General features: G+C 45.6%; 1 long non-coding RNA gene across 1 annotated transcript in view; it reads left to right on the top strand.

Moving 5' to 3' along the window:
- The window catches only part of LOC140458608 (uncharacterized), a 33,033-nt gene extending 8,512 nt beyond the window's left edge, over positions 1-24,521 (top strand). Inside the window, exons 2-3 of the long non-coding RNA XR_011953607.1 lie at positions 21,950-22,079; positions 23,939-24,521. This is a non-coding gene — a long non-coding RNA (uncharacterized lncRNA). The remainder of the gene's footprint in view (positions 1-21,949; positions 22,080-23,938) is intronic.
- Positions 24,522-24,843: the final 322 nt, after the last annotated feature.

Genomic DNA, 24,843 nt, shown 5'->3' with positions numbered 1-24,843 from the left:
GATACTGGAATTGCAGAGAACTCCAAATGTGGTCTAACATATTACTCTTGTTCCCTGACTTCCCCAGTCTTTGTCCACAGTAAGTTCTGGAGTAAAAAATGTGTTCATGGCCTTAGACATATCCTGCTGTTCCACACATCAGTGGTCTCATTGATCTTTAAGGGACAGCATTTTGCCATGTACAAGGTGTGAGGTTTTCCCACGCGTAATAGTGGTATCTATGTCCACAATAGTGGTATCTATGTCCACAATCTGACACATCTTGCAGCGTCCACCGGGACAGGGTTGTATGGAGTTGTCCTGAGGGCCATCCGCTTTATCCTCGATTACAATGTCTTCACTGTCCACTATGCCACCCTCCAGCCTTTCCAGCACATCACACAAATATCTTTGCTCGGGGCTCCACAATGTTCTGTGATACACTTAATCAGGTCCTGGGTTTTTCCAAAGCTTTGTGTTTTAAAACCTTCTATAACATGCACTCTTTTCAAGTCATAGAGATGTACAGCATGGAAACAGACCCTTCGGTCCAACTCGTCGATGCTGACCAGGAGATGTAAATAAATCCATCCCATTTACCAGCATTTGGCCCATGTACTTCTAAACCCTTATTATTCATATACACATCCAAATATCTCTTAAATGTTGTCATAGTATCAGTATCTGCTACTTTCTCTCTCAGCTCTGTGTGCATAAAAAAGCTGTCCCTTCAGTGCTGTTTAAACCTTTCCCCTTTAACCTTAAACCTATGACCTCTAGATTTAGACTCTCCAACCCCTGGGAAAATACCTTGAATGTTGACCAAATCCATACACCTCATGTTTATATAAACCTCTGTCAGGTCACCCCTCAGTCTCCGATGCTCCAGGAAAAATAACCCCAGCTTATTCAGCAACAACCCTGGCAACATCTTGTAAATCTTTTCTGAATACTTTCAAATTTCACACCATCCTTCCTATAGCAGGGAGACTGGAATTGCAGAGAACTCCAAATGTGGTCTAATGTATTACTCTTGTTCCCTGAGTTCCCCAATCTTTGTCCACAGTAAGTCCTGGAGGGAAAAATATGTTTAAGGTCTTACCCATATCCTGCTGTTCCACACATCAATGGTCTCATTGATCTTTAAGGGACAGCATTTTGTCTCGAGTTACTCTTTTACTCAATATATTTATACAATTACTTTTGGATTCTCCTTATCATTCTCTGCCAAGGCTAATGCATGTACACTTTCTGCAATCTTGATTTCTACCCAAAGTGTATTGCTAAAGTCCCTGTGATCCTCAGGGATTCCCTTGATCCAGCTGGCTATACCTGACATGTGCCCCCTTTTCCTTGACCAGACCCTCAGTAGACAGCCAGTGTTTCCGAATGCTGTCAGCATTGACCTGCACACAAACAGGTGGTGATTGCTCAGTTTATCTCACTTTTAAAATATTCCTTACATGCCAGACTTCCCATTCCCTGCAGATAGACTCCCCAATCACCTTTTGAGAGTTCCTGGCTAATATTCCTGGCCCCATTCTATAACTTGAACCTGTGGACCAGCCCTGTCCTTTTCCATCGCTATTTCCAAGCTAATAGACTTGAGTCACTTTGGCAAAATGCTTTCCCACTCATATCTCAGTCCCTTTCCCTACCTTGTTTCCCAAGGGGAGGTCAGGTTTTGCCCCTTTCTCTTTTCAGGCCATTTACATATTGATTGGGAGTTTTCTGGAACACAATTACCAAATTCCTCCCTTGCAAACACTGAACACTGGCAGTCCCAGTCTCGGTTTGGAAAGTTTAAAAACTCCAACCATGACAGCCCTATTATTATGATTGATATTTGAGATCTCCTGATATGTTTGTTCCTCAGTCTGCCACTGATTATTCGGGGTCAGTAGGACAATCGTGTCAGAGTGGTGACCCATTCTTATTTCTCAGTTCAACTAACATAACGTCGCTGGGTGATCCCACAGGAATATCGTCTCGAGGTACTGATGAAATGATTCATGTAATGAAAACCCCCCACCACGTGTCCTCTCTTGCCTCCCCTTCGATGCTTCCTGTAGCATCTCTACCTTGAAACAATGAACTGCCAGTCCTGTCCCTCCCTCAGCTGTGTTTCTGTAATAACTATAATATCCCAGTCCCATGTTCCAATCCATGCCCTGAGTTTATCTTCCTTCGCTGTCAGGCCCCTTGCATTGAAATAAATGCAGTTTAATCATCAGTTCCCTCTCCCCCATTCCCTGCTATGTTCTTGCCTGCCTTGTCTGCTGAAATTGCTGTCTTTAACTTGTGCACCAGCCTCAATCTTCTTTCTGGCCTTATGACTGTTTAAGGTCCAACACCCTGCCAGATTAGATTATATCCTCTCAAGCAGCTCTAACAATTCGCCCCATCAGGATGTGGGTCCCCCTCCTGCTCCCAGTTCAGGTGCCTTCCCCACCCTGTCAACCTGTGCTGACACCTTCAGACATCCAGGGACTTGCCCACCAAGGTCCCGGTGTTACTCAGTTCTCCAGGAGGACCTACTCTTCATGATGTATATCCTTCGCTTATGAGACTTCCCACAGTGCATTACCTCACAATGATCAGAAGTAAACTCCATCTGCCATTACTCAGTGTGTGTACAACTCTGAGTATGACTAACTTCATCCAGTCTCCCCAACCATCCCTACCTCTAACTGTCGAGAGAATGCACAACCCTCCCTATTGCGTTAACCTCCTCCAGTCCCTCTCATGGACACCATCTATAAAGCTTCTCCTGTTCCTGACTATATTTTCCTCCTGTTCCAATAAACCCTTGTGAACTTTGTGACCTAGTCCAATCTCTGCAGTGCTCTGTATAATCAGCCTCACTGTGCCTGGAACCTGGCTTCAATTCCAGCCTTGGCCGACTCTCTGTGTGGACTTTGCATGTTCTCCCCCCGACTGTGTGGGTTTCTTCCGGGTGCTCTGGTTTCCTGCCATAGTCCAACATTTGCATGATACGTGGATTGGCCATCATAAATTGACTGTAGTATTCAGGCAAGTGTGGTTTAGGTGAGTTCACCATGAGGAATGCAGGGTTTATTGGATAGGAAGAGGGATGGGTCTGGTTAGGATGCTCTTTAGAGGGTTGGTATGGACTTGTTGGGCCGAATGGCCTATTTCCAGACTGTGGAGATTCTATTCAGTTTATTGTCCAGTCCTGTCACCCATCCCTGTCTCTTGAACCTTGCCTCATCCCCAATACTCGAGGAGAAAGTGAGGACTGCAGATGCTGGAGATCAGAGCTGAAAATCGTTTCCTGAAGAAGGGCTGATGCCCGAAACATCGATTCTCCTGTTCCTTGGATGCTGCCTGACCTGCTGCGCTTTTCCAGCAACACATTTTCAGCTCATCCCCAATACGCTCCTTATATGTGTAATCTCCAACAGTTTCTAAAACATTACTTGCCTATGTAAGCTTCTCCAGTCCTTACCATGATCGCTATGACTGTCATCTCTTCCTGCTTTTAGAACCCTACCTATAACTGTTGCCATTTGTTACATCACTCCCAATCACTGTTCCATCCTGAAAACCCAAAAACCTTTATCTCTCTGTAAACTCATTTGGACTGTCTGTACTTCCTTTTGACAATCCCGTTCTGAGACTTTCTCTATATCAAAAACGTCATTGTGTAGGTAACCCTAATTATTGTAACCTCCCTTCAGCCTTACAGCACTGAGGATCTGGAGAAGCTCTTTTCAACCCGACAGCCATCTCTGTGTCTAATCTCCTCCACTCCCCATAATACATTCTCTCTGAGCTCCTCTGTAGTCCACTAAACACTCCCTAACACTGTCTGTATCAGTGTAACCTTCTCCAAAAACACAACCTTCCCTATCTGTGTAAATCCCTACACCAGTCCCTATCCCTCTCAGCTCCGTCTAACAATACAACCCTCCATGTTTGTGTATTCACCTCCAGTCCCTACACATCTCCTTATCTGTGTAACCTAATCCATGCATTTTTTGCTACAGTCTCTTCAACTGTCCCTGTCAGTGTAATATCTTGCAGTCCCGAAAACTCTCCCTCTCTATAACTTTCTCAGGCCACACAGCCCTCACTATCTGTGACCTACTCCTGTCGGAGAACCCTCCCTCTGTGAACTGCTCCAACTCTTCAACTCTCCATAAGCTCCTGCCGCTCTTACAGCCCTCCCTCTTGACCAAACCTCTTCCAGTCCCTAAAACACCATCAGTCTGTGGAGACCCTACCATCATCCCTATCTGTGTTATCCTCTCAGGTCCCTGCAACACTCCCGATCTGTAGATCCCACTCCAATGCCTGTGCCTCTCCCGATCCTGTTCCGACAAGACTTATTAACAATGTAACATCCTCCCGTCACTATCACCCACCCTGTCAATGTAAGCTCCTCCTGTATCTCCAAACATTTACTCATCTCCATAACCTTCTCCAGCTCTTACCCCCATCTGTGTAAACATCACTCTCCACTCGAACCCTCCCTACCGCAGGAACTTCCTTCTGTTTGTGCTATGCTCACTTATCTGTGAAACTGTCTCCAACCAAGCGTGCTACCCAATCTCTCAAAAAAGAATCCAGATTCCACAGCCTCCATGTCTAAATAACCCCCAGAACCTAAGCCTTCCTATATCTATAAACATCTTCAGTCACGACTCCCCTGCATATCTCTGTTTGATCTTCCAGTCGATACAAACATCTTTATCTCTGTAATCTGCTCAGCTCCCTAAAACACTCCCTGTCTGTGTAATCCAGCTCTGGCCTACAAACATCCTTATCCCTGTAAACTTCTCTATCCCTCCCAACATTCCCATCTCCATGAACCCCTGTCAGCCCTACAGCTCTCCACATTTCTGTAACCTCCTGTGGGTCTATGGTCCTCCCCCCCCTGTGAAACCCCCTCCAGTCCCCACATCCCTCCCAATCTGGGTCCTCTGCTCCAGATCAAACCATTGCTGTCTCTGTAAACACCTCCACTCCTGAAAACACTTCCCATTTGTGTAACCTCGTTCAGACCCCATACTCTCCAGCTTCCTGAATCCTCTTCCTGCATTGCAACCAAAACCACATGTTTATGTAATATCCACCAGTGCTTACACCCTCCCCAACTCGGTAACCTCTTGCAGTCCTAACAAAACACCTAAACTGTGAAACCTCTCATTTCCCTACAATCCTCCCTCTGTCCCTCCTCAAATGCCTTCATCACCATGAAACCTCACAATTACTGAAGCCTCCTTTTGGCATTGCAACCCTCCTAATGTCTGCAAAATCCTCCTGTCCTGATATCCCTCCCTATCTCTGTAATCCCCACCACCCTCCAGTGCCCTTCTGGGGAACATGGCAGAGGAGAGAAAATTTGTAGCGTCTGGACCATATTACAGTGGTAGAATTCTGGAAATGACAGATTTGGTCTAATGTCTGTGGTGTGCAGAGTATTGGCAAGGACTCTAAAGACAGGATTTATGACTACTTGGAAAGCCATAGTTAAATTAGAGACAGCATGGGTTTGTGAGGGGCAGGTCATACCTCAAAACCTTATTGAGTTCTTTGAGGATATGACAGAATACATTGATGGCTCATTCAGAAAAGAAGGATGATTGGGATGCAGGGAAATCTGGATGCAGGATCGGATGGCCCAGAGAAGACAGAGTGTGGCAGCAGTTTGGCAGTATTGAGTCTGGAGCTCAGTGACCAGTGGGGTTCTGTAACAATCAGCTCTGGGACTCTGCTCTCTGTGACTTCTGTAAATGACTTGGATGTGGATGTTGGAGAGTGGGTTAGTAAGTTTGCCAATCACAGCAAGGTTGGTGGAGTGGTGGGGAATGTGGAGGACTGTTGTAGGTTGCAATGGGACATTGACAGGACACAGAGCTGGGCTGGAAGTGGCAGATGAAGTTCAATCTGGAAAAGTGTGAAGTGATTCATTCTGGAAGGTCGAACCTGAATATAGAATACAGGGTGAAAGGCAGAATACTTGGCATTGTGGAGGAACAGAGAGATCATGGCGTCCGTGTCCATAGATCCCTCAAGTTGCCACGCACGTTGATAGGGTTGCTAAAAAGTCATATGTTGTGTTGGCTTTCCTTAGCAAGGGGATTGATTTCAAGAGCCGTGAGGTTTTACTGCATCTTTATAGCGACCTGGTGAGACCACACTTGGAATATTGTGTTCATTTTTCATCCCATCTTTACAGGAAGGGTGTGCACGTTTTAGAGAGCAGACACTGGAGATTTACCAGGATGCTGCCTGTAATGGAGGGCATTTCTTATGGAGAAAGTTTGAGGGAGATAAGGCTTTTCTCATTGGAGAGAAGAAGGGGGTGGGGTGCCTTGATAGAGGTGAACAAGGTGATGAGATGCACAGAGTGAGTGAAAAGTGAGAGACTTTTTCTCCTATGGCATAAATGGCTATTACACAGCGGCATAATTTTAAGGTGAATGGAGGATGGATAAGAGGATAGGGAATGGTAGGTGGTTGGATGGACTGCCAATGGTGGGAGTAAAATTAGACACATTCGGGACATTTAATGGACTCTTGGACAGATACATGGACAATAGTAAAATGAAGGGTATGTAGGCTAGTTTGATCTTACAGTCAGATAAAAGGTTGGCATGAAATCATGGCTGAAGGGTCTTGGCTGAACTGTTCTGTGTTCTGTGTTCTGTCTGGTAAACTGGGTAATAAGCTCAGATCAATGTAAAAAGGATATGGCATTCAGGAGGAGCTAGTGAACTGGATACAAAATTTGCTTGATGGTGGGAGACAGAGGGTGATGGGAGACATGTTGTTTTTCTGACTGGAGGCATGGGGCCAGCGGTGGAGTGGGTCCACTGTTGTTTGTCATTTGGATAAATGGTTTAGATGGGAGTATTGGTTTCTTGGTAAGTAAGGATTTTGGGTGTCACTGAAATTGGTGGTAAAGTGGTCAGTGGAGAAGGTTATCTATGATACCAACAGGATGAACAGAAATGCTGGGATAGTGGGCTGAAGAATAGCAGATAAAGGTGAGGTGTTCCATTTTGGTGAAACAAACCAAGGTGGGACTTGTACAATTAACGTTCGGGCCCTGGGTAGTGTTATCAGTCAGAGAGACCCAGGGATGCAGGTACACAGTTCTTTGAATGTGGTGTCACAGGTAGACAGACTGGTGAAGCAGGCGTTTGGGGTGGTTACCTTCATTGGGAGAGCATTAAGAGTAAGAATTGGGATGTCATGTTGTATCTGTACAAGATATTGGTGGGGCCACCATAAAAACATTGTCGATCAGGAGGAAGAACTCCTCTAGTCACTTACTTCCTTTAAGGAAGAGCATTAAGTATTCTAACCTAGTCTGGCCAACATTTGACTCCCGACCCACAGCAATATGGCTGACTCTGAGCTACCCTCTGGTTAATTAGCAGTTGGATCAAAGAATGTTAGTCCAGGCAGTGACACCCACATCCCATGAATGAATAAATAAAAATACATTTGTCCCTCCCTTCCTCTGTACACCCCTCCAGCTGCAGCAATCCGTCCTGGCTTTGTAACACCGTTCAGACCCTGACCCCTCTCTGTAACACTCTCACCACCTCCAGCACCTTCACCTCTCCCTGTTCCTATTGTGTCAATAAACCCTGACCATGGCTCCCCATCCCACTGCCCTCCTCCTTCTAGCATACCCTTTGCAATCTATTTAACATTTACTCCTAAAACACTCTCTCACTTCAGGATTTTAAGTACTTTTTGGGGATCTTCTCAGCCTCTTAATCTAGTATGATCCCTTTTGTCCTGAGTGCGGGACCAATGGCAATTTCTTGCTGAGGTTTATACTGTTTCAATGGAATGTCCTTCTGTTGAGCGTTTTACACTGTTCCTTCAAATGTTTTCTGCTGTCCATTTACAGACACGTGTTTCAGTCTGTTTAGCCTGTTTACCTTGGTCAGTTCTCCTGTCACACACATGTAATTGGCTATTTTTGTTTCTAGTTGCAGCTTGTCCTCTGTGATTCACTTTAAAACTTTATATTTATTTAAACTGCACTTTATCACAATTTCCCGAAGGATCTCTGCAGGTGACATGACTCATTCACTAAGTTTCATTACAAGGTCGCTCTGCGATAGTTATGTCCCTTAACAGTTGCACAATGTGTTTTTCAAAGCAATACTGAAAAAAAATCCGAAGTCCTCTTCCAATATCAATGTTGACCGTGTGATTGTCCCAGATTATAAGAATATTGAGGTTTTCCAAAATTACCACAATGCCTTTGTTAAAAAATTCCAATGAGTTCCTGTGTAATGCAGTGATGAGCAATGGAATACTGTTCAGTGGCTAAAACTGTTCTGCTGCTTGTGTCCTTGGCAATAGTAGCAAGAATTTACATTCAGACTGACTCTACTTCATGATCTGCAGCCAAATGCTTTCTCTGTAATGCCTTTGTTATCCATTATTTTTCGTGTTACCCATTTTTCCTGAGTTTCCACAAGATTGTGAACCATTGAATATTTTTGTTCACCCTATATCCATGTTTCTCTGGTGTCTAAATCTCTTTTATCTCTGTGTCACAAATCCATCTACCTTATTACAGTGACGTTGTCCATTTAACAAAAAAACATAATTTACTCTTTCCCACAATCTTCTGTCACAAATCTTTTCGCTGATGTACAATTTTAGTTAAACTCTGTCCCTTCCTGTTCCTTTCTGCTTGTCTTCACTCACATCCCCATGCTGCTCCGATGCTTCACCTTTTCTCTTTGGATTTGGAAAGCTCCTTTCACCTGAACCCAGTCCCAGCATCCTCTCTGTCAGTTGAAAGCCCTGTCCATAAACCTACCGACATGATCGGCCAGGACCCTGGTCCCAGCACGGTTCCAGTGGGACCATCCGAATGGATTATTTATTAAATCAGGTATGGGGTATGGGTGTCTCTGGCTGACCAGCCTTTCTTGCCAAGTCCTAGCTGCCCTTGTACTGAGTAACTTGCTTGGCATTTGAAGAGGGTAATTGGGAGGCAAATACTTTGCTGTGGCTATGTCGTGCAGACCACGTGAGGATGGGCAGATGTCCTTCTCTGAATGACATAGCAGCCTGGGATACCTGCAGCGGTGTTTGTGCAGTGTGTCCAGGAAGCTTTTCTAACTCAGTATGTAGATTGTCTGACCAGAGGGGAGCCCATATTGGATTTGGCACTTGGTAACGAACCGGGACAAGTGATGGGCTTGTTAATGTGTGAACATTTTGGTGATCCTGACCACAATTCTGTGACTTTCACCTTGGTTATGGAGAGAGATAAGTGCGTGCAACAGGGTAGGTTTTACAATTGGGGGAAGGGTAAATACGATGCTGTAAGACAGGATCTGAGGAGCATAAGTTGGGAGCATAGGCTGTCAGGGAAGGATGTTGTGGAAATGTGGAACTTTTTCAAGGAACAGATACAACGTGTCCTTGATATGTATGTACCTGTCAGGCAGGGAAGAGATGGTCGTGTGAGGGAACCTTAGTTGACGAGGGAGGTTGAATGTCTTGTAAAGAGGAAGAAGTAGGCTTACATAAGGTTGAGGAAACAAGGTTCAGACAGAGCATTGGAGGGACACAGGATAGCCAGAAGAGAGCTGAAGAAAGGGATTAGGAGAGCTAAGAGAGGGCGTGAAAAATCTTTGGCGGGTAGGATCAAGGATAACCCCAAGGCATTTTATGTGTATGTGAGAAACATGAGAATGACGAGAACGAGGGTAGGTCCGATCAAGGTCAGTAGTGGGAGACTGTGTATTGAGTCGGAAGAGATAGGAGAGGTCTTGAATGAGTACTTTCCTTCAGTATTTACAAACGAGAGGGACCATATTTTTGAAGAGGAGAGTGTGAAACGGACTGGTAAGCTAGAAGAGATTCTTGTTAGGGAGGAAGATGTGTTGGGCATTTTGAAAAACTTGAGGATAGGCAAGTCCCCCGGGCCTGACGGTATATATCCTAGGATTATGTGGGAAGCAAGAGAGGAAATTGCAGAGCTGTTGGCAATGATCTTTTCGTCTTCACTGTCAACGGGGGTGGTACCAGGGGACTGGAGAGTGGCGAATGTTGTGCCCCTGTTCAAAAAAGGGAATAGGGATAACCCCCGGAATTACAGGCCAGTTAGTCTTATTTCAGTGGTCGGCAAAGTAATGGAGAGGGTACTGAGGGATAGGATTTATGAATATCTGGAAAGACATTGCTTGATTAGGGAGAGCCAGCACGGATTTGTGAGGGTTAGGTCTCGTCTTACAAGTCTTATTGAATTCTTTGAGGAGGTGACCAAGCATGTGGATGAGGGTAGAGCAGTGGATGCAGTGTACATGGATTTTAGTAACTGGATTAGTGGTGCTGGAAGAGCACAGCAGTTCAGGCAGCATCCGAGGAGCAGCGAAATCGACATTTCGGGCAAAAGCCCTTAGTAAGACATTTGATAAGGTTCCCCATGGTAGGCTCATGTGGAAAGTCAGGAGGCGTGGGATAGAGGGAAATTTAGCCAGTTGGATAGAAAACTGGCTAACCGGTCGAAGTCAGAGAGTGGTGGTAGATGGTAAATATTCAGCCTGGAGCCCAGTTACAAGTAGAGTTCCACAGGGATCAGTTCTGGTCCTCTGCTATTTGTAATTTTTATTAATGACTTGGAAGAAGGAGTCGAAGGGTGAGTCAGTAAATTTGCAGATGATACGAAGATTGGTGGAGTTGTGGATAGTGAGAAGGGCTGTTGTTGGCTGCAAAGGGACTTAGATATGATGCAGAGCTGGGCTGAGGAGTGGCAGATGGAGTTCACCCTGTCAAGTGTGAGGTTGTCCATTTTGGAAGGACAAATAAGAATGCGGAATACAGGGTTAACGGTAGGGTTCTTCGTAAGTGGAGGAGCAGAGGGATCTTGGGGTCTATGTTCATAGATCTTTGAAAGTTGCCACTCAGGTGGATAGAGCTTGTAAGAAGGCCTATGGTGAATTAGCGTTCATTAGCAGAGGGATTGAATTCAAGAGTCGTGAGGTGATGTTGCCGCTGTACAGGACCTTGGTTAGGCCACATTTGGAGTACTGTGTGCAGTTCTGGTCGCCTCACTTTAGGAAAGATGTGGAAGCGTTGGAGAGGGTGCAGAGAAGATTTACCAGGATGTTGCCTGGAATGGAGAATAGGTCGTACGAGGATAGGTTGAGATGCTAGGCCTTTTCTCATTGGAACGGCGAAGGATGAGGGGTGACTTGATAGAAGTTTATAAGATGATCAGAGGAATAGATAGAGTAGACAGTCAGAAACTTTTTCCCCGGGTACAACTGAGTGTTACAAGGGGACATAACTTTAAGGTGAAGGGTGGAAGGTATAGGGGGGATGTCAGGGGTAGGTTCTTTACCCAGAGAGTGGTGGGGGCATGGAATGTGCTGCCTGTGGGAGTGAGAGAGTCAGAATCATTGGTGACCTTTAAGCGGCAATTGGATAGGTACGTGGATGGGTGCTTAAGCTAGGACAAATGTTCGGCACAACATCGTGGGCCGAAGGGCCTGTTCTGTGCTGTATTGTTCTATGTTCTATCTATGTTCTATACATTTCATTGGGCACTGGAGATTTCTCCACCTTTACGCCTGTGAAAACATTTAATACCTCCTCTTTATTGATCTTAACATGTTCTGGGACCTCAGCATCCCAACTGAAATCCCTGGCTACAATGCCTTTCTCCTGTGTGAATACAGATGGGAAGTATTCATTGAAGACCTCATCTGCTTTCTCTGACTCCATGCACAGATTGTCCCTTTGGTTTCTCACAGGCCTTCCTCTTTCGCTGGGAATCCTCTTACTCTCAAGATGCTGATAAAATGCCTGTGGCTTTTCCGCAATTGTATCTGCCAAATATATTTCATGACCATTGTTTGTCCCTCATTTTCCACAATCCCCTTGCACTCTCTATACTTGGTGAAGGGCTTCACCTGATTTTATTGCACTGTATTTTCTTTATCAAAGTCACGATATCACTTGATCAGTATTCCCTGGACTTGCTGCCTTTACTATTCACTCTTCAAGGAGCACACTGGCTCTGTGTTCTCACTGCATCACTTTTAAATACTCCACTTTCCTAACATGGACCCAATGCAGGGAGTTCCTCCCAGTCTATGTTTGCCAGATCCTCTGTAATGATCGTGATACTGATAGGAGGCACAGTTGTGAGGGGGACAGACAGGAGACTGTGTGGCTCCAGAGGAGACCCCAGGATGGTGTGCTGCCTCCCAGGTACCAGGGTCAAGGATGTCTCTGAGTCGTTATTGAACATTATGAAGGGGGGAGGGTGAACATCCAGAGGTCATTGTGCATATTTGTCTCCCTCTGTCATGTGGACTAAGGGATTGGGTCCTGTGAAATGAGTACAGGAAGTCAGGTGAGAAGTTAAAAAAGCAGGATATTGACCTTAATGATCTCCAGATTACTCCCAGTGCCAAGTGCCAGTGAGGATAGAAATAGAAAGGTAGGCTGGATGGATGTGTGGCTGAGGAGCTGGTATAGTGGGCAGGGTTTTCAGTTCTTGTGTCATTGGGATCTCTTCTGGGGTAGAGGGAACCTGTACAAAGGGAATGGTTTGCACTTGAAGCAAAGGGACACAAGTATCCCAGGGAGGAGATTTGCTAGTGTTACCCAGCAGGATTTAAACGAGTTTGGCAGGGAGTTGAGACTCTGAGTGAGAGAGGGACCATCGAAAGTCAGGGGAAATACATCAGCCATCAAGAGCAAGTTACCTACTCAGGATATCCAGGGGCACAGTCGAGGGAGGGAAAGATATCTGGTTTGACTGGTAAGGCAGATGAGCTCAGAGCATGGATTAGCTCTGGGAACTGGGATATTATAGCCATATCAGAAACATGGCTGAGAAAAGGGCAGGACCCGCAGCTCAGTGTTCCAGGATAAAGAAACTACAGGCGTGACAGAAGGACAAGTAAGTGAGGAGGGGGAGTTGTCCTTTTGATTAGGAAGGACATGACACCTGTGCATCGAGACAATTCTGTTAAACAGACATCAAATGAGGCCATAAATTTAAAAGTTAGAAACAAAAAGGGGATGGTCAGTCTGCTGGGATCGGGTTCTAGACCCTCAAATAGCCAGCGGGTACGAGAGGAGCAAATGTGTGGTGAGTGTGCAGGTACATATACAAATAATAGAGTAGTATTGGATGGAGATTTTAACTTCCCCTGGATTGGCTGAGTCACCCAGAGTGTAAAAGGCCCGTACTGGGTGGAATTTGTAAAATGTGACCAAGAAAGTTTCCTCAATCAAGACGTAGATGACTCTACGCTATTCGGGCGGGTGCAACACTGGACCTCTCCTCAGAAAACAAGGTCAGGCAAGTGACTGAAGTATCAGTCAGAGAGCACATTGCGTCCAGTCACCACAACTGTCTTTGTTTTAACATAGTTGTGGAAAACGATCAGACAGGTTGACAGATTTAGGTCTTAAACTGGAACTGGGCCAATATTGGGGCCATTCAGGAGGATCAAGCAGGGGTTGATTGGGTGAAGGTAAAAATCACACAACACTAGGGTATAGTCCAGATGGTTTACAGAGGAACCTCGATGATCTGAACGAGATGGGCGGGCACTATTTCATTCAGATAATTGATTATTTGGTTAATCGATTCAATACCTTTCTTCTGGGGCTCGGAGTTTTCAGTTCAGTCTGCTCCCTGTTCAGGTGACTAGGCAGCAGCAAGCCATGAGTGAGCCCCCACACCCTGTCAGACCCCAAAAAACTCGCTCGCCTCCAAACCCATCCAACACCGCCCCCACCCGCCCCTCAACGTCGCCCCCCCCACCTGTCCCAAACCCACCAAAAAGCGGCCCCTGCTGCCAAAACCGTCCGAAACCACCCTCCACTCGCCTCCTGCCCCCACTTCCCAAACACGTTCAACATCAACTTCAGCCCGTCCCCAAACCCGTCCAACACTGCCCTCAGTCTACCACACCCACCGTCCAATCCATGTCCACGCCCATGCCCCCATCAACCCCTCCCCCTTCTGGGCAGCTGACTGAATGCACGTTCAGACAGCCACACACAACTTTTTACTGCAACATCTCAAAAAGTTTCACTTCTGCCCTATACAGGACAATGTTCAAGAGAATATCTGGAAAAGGGGGGGTTCAGGATTTACCCCTATATATAACTCTCAGCTAAGTGTGGAGAGAGGGTGAGAGGTCAGTCATTTGGAGATGGTCCCTGGGCTCGATGTCCAGGACTGTTCTCAGCAGTATTTCAGTTAGCCGAGATCTGTTTTAATTAGTGTAAACAAAAACAAACACAATCATGATTGAAATGGCTCTTTGATGTAATGTTTCTATTGGGAACTCAAGATCTCCTTTGAATAATCTGATATTGGGTTAATTGATATTTGGATAATCGAGGTCCCTTTGTATTTGAAAGTGCTAGCTTTAGAAGCTCTGGTGATCATTCTAAAAAGATGAAGGACTTAATCGAAGCTTGTTTAATATTCCATTCCATGACTCTGCCATCCTGTTGCTATAAATTCGGTGCCTTTGGATTGTGCTCCCAAATCGACCTGTTGAAGAAACAGTGCTTCGAAAGCTAGTGCTTGCAAATAAACCTGTTGGACTATAACCTGGTGTTGTGTGATTATTAACTTTGCCCACCCCAGTCCAACACCGGCACGTCCTAATCATGACTAAAATAGATTGGGTCAGTCTGTTTGAATGAAAAAGAATGACTGGCAAATGGGAGGCTTTTAAAAGTGTGATCTCAAGCATCCAGTATGTCCCTGTTAGGGTGAAGGGAAAAGCTAGCAGGTTTAGGAATCCCTAGCCGATGAGAGGTGTCGTCACTCTGTTCAGGAAAAAGGGGAAGGCACACATTGTCTTTAATGTTTCCGATTCTATGTAACCTCTTACAGTCCTAAAAACACGATCAATCAGGGGATACCCAAAAGGCCTCCCAGGTCCCTGCAGCACTCCCAAACTGTAGATCCCACCCCAAATCATGTCACTTTCAGTTCCTATAAGACTCACTATCTGCTTAAATCCTCCTATCACTCGCACCCCACTATTAATGTAATCTCCTCCAGTCTCTCCATCTACAACTCATCTCCATAACCTTCTCCAGCACTTACACCTCTATCTGTGTAAACGCCACCCTCCCCGATAACCCTTCCCATTTTTACCATTCTGGAGGAGGTTACTAATGCTCCCTTATCTGTGAAACTGTCTCCAACCAAAATTACTGCCTTGCTGGAAAATCTGTCAGACTCCACACCCTCCGTATCTAACTAATCTGCAGAACCTAAACCTTCCTGTATCTATAAACATTATCCATGAATACCCTCCATATCTCTGTTTGATCCTCCAGTCTATACAACCCACTTCCTCTCTAAACTTCTCCATTCACCTAAAACACTCCTGTCTGTGTAAACCACTCCATCCTACCAACATCCATATCTGTTTAAAATGTTCCATCCCTCCCAACCTCCCCAGCTCTATGAACTCCTGCAGGCCCGATAGCTCTCCACATTGCTGTAACACCCTCGTGGTTATATGGTCCTCCCTCCCTGTGAAACCACCCCAGTCCCCACAGCCCTCCCAGTCTGGGTCATCTGTTCCAGATCAGACTATTGGTGTCTCTATTACCTGTAGCACTCCGAGCAAACCCTTCCTAATTGTATCAATTCATTCAGATCCCATCCTCTCCAGCCTCCCGAAACACCTTCCTGCCATTGTGACCCTCCCTATTTAGAACACAGAACAGTACAGCACAGTACAGGCCCTTCGGCCCTTGATAATGTGCCGATCTTTTATCCTACTCTATCCTGCAGACCATTCAAAGAAGAAAAGAACAAAGAAAATGCCAGCACAGGACCAGGCCGTTCAGCACTCCACGCCTGTGCTAATCCAGATCCTCTGTCTAAACCTGCTGCCTATTTTCTAAGGATCTGTATCCTTTTGATTCCTGCCCATTCATGCATCTGTTTAGATACATCTTAAATGATGTCATCGTTCCCACCTCTACCACCTCCGCTGGCCCCCATCACCCTCTGCATAAAGTACGTTCCACGTATATCTGTCCTAAACCTTTCCCCTCTCACTTCGAGCTTGTGACCCCCAATAAGTGCATTCCACACTCTGGGGGAAAAAGCTTCTTGCTATCCACCATGTCTACACATCTCATGAGTTTGTAGACATCAATCAGGTCTCCAGTCAACCTTTGTCTTTCCAATAAAATCTGTTCAACCTCTCTTTATAGCTAGCCCCTTCCATACCAGACAACATCTGGGTGAACTTCCTCTGCACCCTCTCCAAAGCATCCACATCCTTTAGATAATGTGGTGATCAGTACTGTATGTAACATTCCAAATGTGGCCGAACCAAAATCCAATACAACTGTAACATGACCTGCCAACATTTTTCACTCGAGAGCCCGTCCAATGAAGGAAAGCATGCTGTATACAGCCTTAACCACTCTACTGACCCGCGTTGTCACCTTCAAGGAACAATGGACCTGAATACCCAGGTCTCTCTGTACGTCAATTTTCCCCAGGACTTTTCCATTCACTGTATAGTTCACTTTTGAATTGGATCTTGTGAAATGCATCCCCTCGCATTTGCCTGGATTGAACTCCCCATCTGCCATTTCTCTGCCCATCTCTCCAATCGATCGATATACTGCAGTGTTCTCTGACTGTCCCCGTCACTATCTGCTACTCCACTAATCTTAGAGTCATCTGCAAACTTGCTAATCAGGCAACTGATACCTTCCTCCAAATCATTTATGTATATCACAAACAACAGTGGACCCAGCACAGATCACTGTGGAACACCACAGGGCACAGGTCTCCGTTTTGAGAAATTCATTTTACTGTAATCCATGTGCATATCCAAAAGTTAATTAAATGTCCCTAATGTTGCTCTCTCTACCACCAACGCTGGCAGTGCATTCCACATACCCACCACTCTCTGTGTAACGTACGTACGTCTGACATCTCCCATAAACCTTCCTCCAAAGTACCTTAAAATTATGTCCCATCGTTATAGCCATTTTTACAATGGGAAAATTCTCAGGCCAGTCCACTCTGTGTATGCCTCTCATCATCTTGTAGACCTCTATCAATTCAGCTCTCATCCTTTTACATTCCAATTAGAAAAGCCCTGGCATCCCCAACATTTTTTCATTAGACCTGCCCTCCAATCCACAAAATATCCTTACAAATCTCTGCACCCTCGTCAAAGCATCCACATCTTTCCTATAATGAGGCGACCGGAACATAACACAATATTCCCAGGAGGATTAACCAGGGCTGTATAGAGCTGCAGCATAACCTCACAGGTCTTAAACTCAATCCCTTGGCTAATGAAAGCTAACACATCACACACCTTCGTACCACCCCTATCAACTTGGCTGGCATCCTTGAAGGATCAATGGATGTGGACCCCAAGGTTCTTCTGTTTCTCCACACTACGAAGAATCCTGCCTTTAACCCAGTAGAGGTTTTCTGCAGAATCCTTCAATCTTAAACCCTCCCTATTGTGGTATCTTCCTCCAGTCCCCACAAAACTCATAGACTGTGAAACGTCTTCACGTCCCTACAATTCTCCCTCGCTCTATAACCTCCTTTATTGACGTGCACCCTCAAAACTACCAAAGCTAATTTTAGCCACTTCAATATTATTAATAAATGCAAAATCCTCCAATCCTGATATTCCTCCCTCACTCTGTAACCCTCACCATCCTCCATTGTCCCTCTGGGGAACATTGCAGAGGAAGGAAGAGTTTTTGAGTCCAGGTCATGTTACGGAGGTAGGAAGGGCTGCAGAACCTGGAGGATAGTACAAATGTAGGAAGGGACGGGGATCCTGCAGGAGGTTATATATATCCTGCAGGAGCAGGATTCATATAACCTGCAGGATGGGACCGAGACTGTGTTGTGGAACCTGAAGGATATTTTAGTCTGAATGATTCATTTGTTTTTGATTAGACTATTAGCCTGATCTTGATGACCTAAGTTTGCAGATGTTTACAAGAATTGGCTGTGGACAGCTTCAGATTGCCAGGCTAGGAAATGTGAGGTCAGATGTGAATCTATTTACCCATTCTGTCTGTGTGCCTGACACTGACCTGGTGCTGCTCTAATAGAAAGCACTCTCCATGTATCTGTTAATCTCCAGGTCGACAGGACTGACCAGAGCTCACCTCATCAAAGCCTTCGTTAGAATGTTCTTTTTTTTAATTATTATTTTCAAGTATCAGTTTCGTGCAGGAATTGTGTTGATTCCATGTTAAGAGAATGAAGCCATTATCATTGGAGATTAGGAAGCCTTCAAAAATGCGATAATGGCTTTCCAGAGACAGTACATAGTATTCCTGTTAGAGTGGAAGGAAATGTTGGTGGGTGTAGGGTATGCTGGATAACGAGAGAACAAAGGTTTAGGGTAAGAAAAAGAAGGAAACATTTGTCAGGTATAGACATGAGAAATCAAGTGAATCCTCAGACTATAAAGGCAGGAGGAGTATACTTAAGAGGGAAATCAGGAGGGTAAAAAGAGGACTTGAGATAGCTTTGACAAATAGAGTTAAGGAGAATCAAAAGGATTTTTATAAATACATAAAGGACAGGAAGGTAACTAGGGAGAAGATCAGCAAGGCAGCCTTTGTGTGCAGCCGGAGGAGATGGGGGCGATACTAAGTGAGTGTTTTGCAACAGTGTTTACTGTGGCGAAGGACATGGAAGATATGGAATGTGGGGAAATAGATGATGACACCTTGAAAAGTGTCCATATTAAAGAGGAGGGGGTGCTGGATGCCTTGAAATACATAAAAGCGCATAAATCCCCAAGATCTGATCAGGTGTACCTTGGAATCTGTGGGAAGCTAGGGAAGTGATTGATGGGCCCCTTGCTGAGAAACTTGTATCATTGAGCATTACAGGTGAGGTGCTAGAAGACTGGAGGTTGACCAATGTGGTGCTACCATTTAAGAAAGGTGGTAAGGGAAAGCTAGTGAACTATAGTCCAGTGAGCCTGACATCAGTAGTGGGTAAATTGTTGAAGGGAATCCCGCAAGATAGGATTTACATATAATTAGAAAGGCAAAGAGTGACTAGGGATAGTCAGCGTGACATTGTGTGGGAAAACATGTCTCAAGAAATTAATTGCATTTTATGAAGAAGTAACAAGAAGGATTGATGAGGGGCGATCATTGGATGTGATCTATATGGACTTCAGTGAGGTGCTTGAAATAGTTCCTCATGGGAGATTGGTTAGCAAGGTTAGATCTCATGGAATACAGGGATAACTAGCTGTTTGGATAGAGAACTGGCTTGAAGGGAGAAGAAAGAGGGTAGTGGCGGAGGGTTGCTTTTCACACTGAAGGCCGATGATGTGCCACAAAGATCGGTGCTGGTGCCACTAATTTTCGTCATTATATAAATGATTTGGACATGAACATAGGAGGTACAGTTAATAAGTTTGCAGATGACGCCAAAAAGTGAGAGATAGTGCACAGTGAAGAAGGTTACCAGAGATTACAACGGGATCTGGATCAGATGGGCAAATGTGCTGAGGAGTGACAGATGGAGATTAATTTCGATAAATGTGAGGTGCTACATTTTGGGAAAGCGCCTCTGAGCAGAACTTGTACACATAATGGGAAGGTACTAGGGAATGTTGCTGAACAAGGAGACCGTGGAGTTCATAGCTCCTTGAAAGTAGAGTCACAGGTAAGCGGATAGTGAAGAAGGTGTTTGGTATGCTTTCCTTTATTGGTCAGAGTATTGATTATAGGAGTTTGGAAGTCATATTGCAGCTGTTCAGCACACTGGTTAGGGCACTTTTGGAATATTGCGTGCAGTTCTGGTCTTTGTCCTATTGGAAGGATGTTGTGAAACTTGAAAGTGTTTAGAAAGGTTTTACAATGATATTACCAAAGTTAGAAGATTTGAGCTATCGGGAGTGGCTGGAATGACTGGGACTGTTTTCTCTGGAGCGTCAGAGGCTAAGGGGTGATATTCTTGAGGTTTATAAAATCATGAGGGGCATGGATAGGACAAACAGACAAGGTCTTTTCCCTGGGGTGGTAGAGACCAGAGCTGGAGGGCATAAGTTTTGGGTGAGAGATGAAAGATTTAAAAGGGATCTAAGGGGCAACCTTTTCACGCAGAGTGTGGTTATGTATGGAATGTACTGCCAGAGGAAGTGGTGGAGGCTGGTACAATTGTAGCATTCAAAACGCATCTAGATTGGTATATGAATAGAAAGGGTTTATTGGGATATGGGCCAAGTTCTGTCAGATGGGACGAGATTAGGAAAGGATATCTGGTCGGTGTGGACGAGTTGGACTGAAGTGTCCATTTATGTGCTGTACGTCTCTAGGTCTCTGGCTCTAAATGTTTTCCATTGTTCATTTACAGACTGACATTTCAGTCTGTTTCCCCTGTTTACCTTGGTCAGCTCTCTCTCAAAATCATGTAATTGGCTTTGTTACTGGTGCTCGGGTGTGCTTTATGGTCACTTTAAAATGTCATAATCTCTTTGAATTCTGGTGTAATTTCTTGGAGGATCTCGGTGTGATATTACTCATTCACTCAGCTTCATCACCCATTGGTCGATCAGAGATAGTTACATCCCTAGCTATTTGCACAATAGAAACACTGACAAAAACATTCAAAGAGGATCTCGGATAATATTACTCTTGCCAATGTGTCTGTCCCAAATTACACAAAGATTGAAGACTGCAAAAATGATCTCACCACCTTTGCTACAATTTCTAATGAATTCCTGTTTAATGCAGGGATGAGCAATGAAATACTGCAAGGCAGCATAAAAACTGTTCTCCTCCTTGTGTTTTTGACACATCGCACCCAGAATTTGCATTCAGGCTGATTCAGCTGCATAATCTGAGGCCAAATGCTTTCTCTGTAATGCCTTTGTTATCCAGTACTGTCAGGGTTCCCATCTTGCTTTTCCATTCTGCCTGAGATCCTGTAAGGTTGTTTACTGTTGAATATTTATGTTCCACCTTTTGTTCACCCTGTAATCATGTCTGTCTGGTGACTAAATCTCATTTTTCTCTGTATCACAAGTCACCTTATTGGAGATACTTTGTTCATGCAAAGAAATTATAATTTCCTCTTTCCCACAATGTCCCACCACAAACCGATTCATTGATGTGCAGTTTTCGTTAAACTCTGCCCCTTCCTGTTCCTTTCTGCTTGACTTCAGCCACATTCCCATGCTGTTCCTAGGCTTCACATTTTCTCTTTGGATTTGGAAAGCTCCTTTCACCTGAACCCTGTCCCTGTATCCTCTCTGTCAGTTTAAAGCCCTGTCCATAAACCTACCAACATGATTGACCAGGACACTGCTCCCAGCAGGGTTGATTTTAATTCACTCGTGGGATATTGCTGTCTCTGGCTGGCAAGCATCTCAGGCCCACCCTGACCAGTCTTAGAGCTGAGTGGCTTGCTAGATCATTACATTGGGCATTTGAGCGTCAATTCCATTGCTCTGGGTCTGGATTCATATGTAGGCCAGACAGGCAGCCAAAAACAGATTTCCTGACTGAGAAGGTATGAAACAGTTAGATGGGTATCCCTGACACCGGCATTAAATTCTGGATGAACAGTCTACTGAGAGGAACACAAGGTCATTGCCTGCCCCATTGATTGCTCCCTCATCCCTGAGTACTGATCCTAGTGCACCTTCTTCCTGACAGTGGTTTGATCCTGATACCTTCCTGCACTCTGGTGATATCTCTCAGTCTCTCTCCATGTGGTATCTGTCACTGTGAGGGTCTAATTGCTGCCACCTTTTGCAGCTACGCCAGATCCTGAGCCAACAGAACTCTCCACTCCAGAGAGACGCTACAGCACAGGCCAGGGATGGAGACTGGGATTTTCCAGATCTCTGTGGGACTCAGTGCCATTCTCCTTGTATAACCCTTGCTGCATCAGTTTACTTTCCCATTGTGTCTGTTTCTCTATTTCCTATAGGTACTCAGGATGCTCCTGACTCAGCAGAATTCACAATTCCTGTCTCGTCCATCACCACACTGAAGACAGTTGGTCAGCCTGAGAGAGATGGAGAGTGAGATCTGGAGGCTTCAGTAAATCCTGAAGTGAGGTAAGATCACTCACAGTGAACAGAGTAGAGTGTATTTAAGGGATCGAACTTTAGTCGAGAAGACATGACACAGATACAGTGTTGAAGCACGAATACAGAGCACAATGGTCCCAGGCTCAAGCCCCACCCTCTTGTTAACGTTCATCTCTGCTGTACCGAGCCTTCCTATGCCAATCCAGTAAGTTGACAGTTATCAATCTAGGCCTGTGCTGTCTTAGTGAGGATCAGTACAACAGAGGGGAAAACAGGCCTCCCCTAGGAGATCACATTGAAACCTGGGATCTTTCTGTTCTATATTCACTCCTCACGCTGTCTCTTGTCGGGTGATAGAGTCATACAGCAAGGAGACATACCTTTCGGTCCAACTCATTTGTGCCAATGAATGCTTGTAATTCCCAGAAAATTTCCTATTTCTTTAACCTCCACCCCTCCCATAATCCTGCTGTATATTTGAAACCGACTGTAATTTTGACGACTCTCCCTATGTGTAAATTGCTCCAGTCTCGATAACATGCCCAATCTCAATAATCTCATCCTGCACGCAGTACAATAATCCCTATTTCTGTAGTCTTGCACAATACTTACAGTGCCCCCGTATCTGTAAAATCCTCCAGCCTGGCCCAAAATACCCACCTGTATACCTTCCTCAAGCCCCAGGAGAACACGATATCACTGTAACGTTCTGCAGGCCAGATCACATTCCCTCCTCCTGGCCTATAGCACCACATGACCTCAGTAACCTTCTCCCATCCGTACCGACCTTCTTATCTGTATAAACACCTCCAGACCCTTTTCAAACCACAACAGCACTCCACATCTCTGTTTTGTCCTCCACTCCCTACATTCTCTCTTTGCATAATTCTGCAATTTGGGGCAGCATGGTGGCTCAGTGGTGAGCAATGGTGCCTCACAGCGCCAGGGACCCAGGTTCAATTCCAGCGTTGGGTGAATGTTTATGTGGAGTTTGCACTTTCGTCCTGTTTCTGCGTGGGTTTCCTCCGGGTGGATTTCCCCCTGCACCAGCCGTTGGAACTGTTGTTATCTGGATCCCCTCTAGCAGGCGTTGCAACACTCCTCACGTCTGTAACTGTATACAGAGAATGCAGCTCTTCCCAAATATGTGACATCCTCTTCTGCTGATAGCTCTTATAGTTCCTCACAATATCTCACCTCCTCCATTCCCATCTGTGCTCGAGATCTCTCAAATTTCTTTATTCTTGTTTAAACTTCTGATCACCTAAAATCTCTCCCTTTTTTAAATTGTAAACCATTCAGCTTCTGTAACTCTCCATATAACTGTATTCAATAATAGCACAGGTTCCCTTCCTAAATCTCTATACTTACAATGGTTGCATGTACTAAATTGGCACTTCCCATTCTCCTTATCCATCCCAGGACTTCCAGCCCCTACAATCCCACGACTTTGAATGCTCCCATTCTCTGCACCTCCTCATGTCCTGAGGGTCCTTGAACACCACCAGTGCTCCAAAAGTTTATATTCCCCTCAGTTACTGCAAGTCTTCTAACTCTGTAACATCCAACAGTCTCTAGTACCATACAATATTTGCTGGCTGTCAATTGCATTTGTTGAAGTCTACACATCTCTGTAAACAGCTCAGAAAAAGCCGTTTAGACTCCGTCATGGACAAGCCACAAGCTCCGTCATGGACAAGCCACAATCTCTCTATTTTCTTTGCCTTCTTCAGTGTCTGCACCACTCGCTATATCTTCCAGTAACGTTCATGAGTTGCTGCAGGTCTGCCTAGCTCCCCGATAACCTGTTCCATCCCCTACAGCTCCCTCAATCACTGTAACACCCTCTGCTCTGTCTAATCCTTCTCATTCCCACTGTCTTCCAGGCACAACAGTGATCCTGTAAGAGAGCAGTGCGGAATGGGATGTTATAAATCTCAGCTGAGGCTTGAGGCCTACCATTACCTGGGAGTCACAAGGGGAGAGAACCTGAGAGAGAGCAGCACAAAGCAGGAGAATATAAATCAGCAGCGAGAATCGGGGCCGACTGGGACTTGAAGTTGGAGAAGCAGCAGAGCAGGAGGCTCGAAACCAGCACCGAGTCACAGAGGGAGTGACCGTGTGAGGGGTCATCTTGGAGCAGGAGCATGAGGCTGAATCACAGCTGGGAGTTAGAGGCAGCAAAGTGGGAGGATATTAATCAGCATTGAGTTTGGAGGCCTAATAGTGCCTGGGAGTCACAGAGACGGTGACCATGTGAGGGGCAGAGTGGTGTGGGAGCTGGAGGATTACCCATCCGTGGGAGTCACAGAGACGGTGATCCTGTGAGGGAGCAGAGTGGAGTGGGAGCTGGAGGATTACATGTACCTGGGAGTCACAGAGACGGTGACCCTGTGAGGGAGCAGGGTGGAGTGGGAGCTGGAGGATTACACGTACCTGGGAGTCACAGAGACGGTGACCCTGTGAGGGAGCAGAGTGGTGTGGGAGCTGGAGGATTACCCATCCGTGGGAGTCACAGAGACGGTGATCCTGTGAGGGAGCAGAGTGGAGTGGGAGCTGGAGGATTACACGTCCCTGGGAGTCACAGAGACGGTGACCCTGTGAGGGAGCAGAGTGGAGTGGGAGCTGGAGGATTACACGTACCTGGGAGTCACAGAGACGGTGACCCTGTGAGGGAGCAGAGTGGAGTGGGAGCTGGAGGATTACCCATCTGTGGGAGTCACAGAGACGGTGACCCTGTGAGGGAGCAGGGTGGAGTGGGAGCTGGAGGATTACACGTACCTGGGAGTTA

This window comes from Chiloscyllium punctatum, chromosome 33, assembly GCF_047496795.1.
Source record: "Chiloscyllium punctatum isolate Juve2018m chromosome 33, sChiPun1.3, whole genome shotgun sequence".
Taxonomy (NCBI): Eukaryota; Metazoa; Chordata; class Chondrichthyes; order Orectolobiformes; family Hemiscylliidae; genus Chiloscyllium; species Chiloscyllium punctatum.
This window is presented reverse-complemented; position numbering and strand designations above follow the sequence as displayed.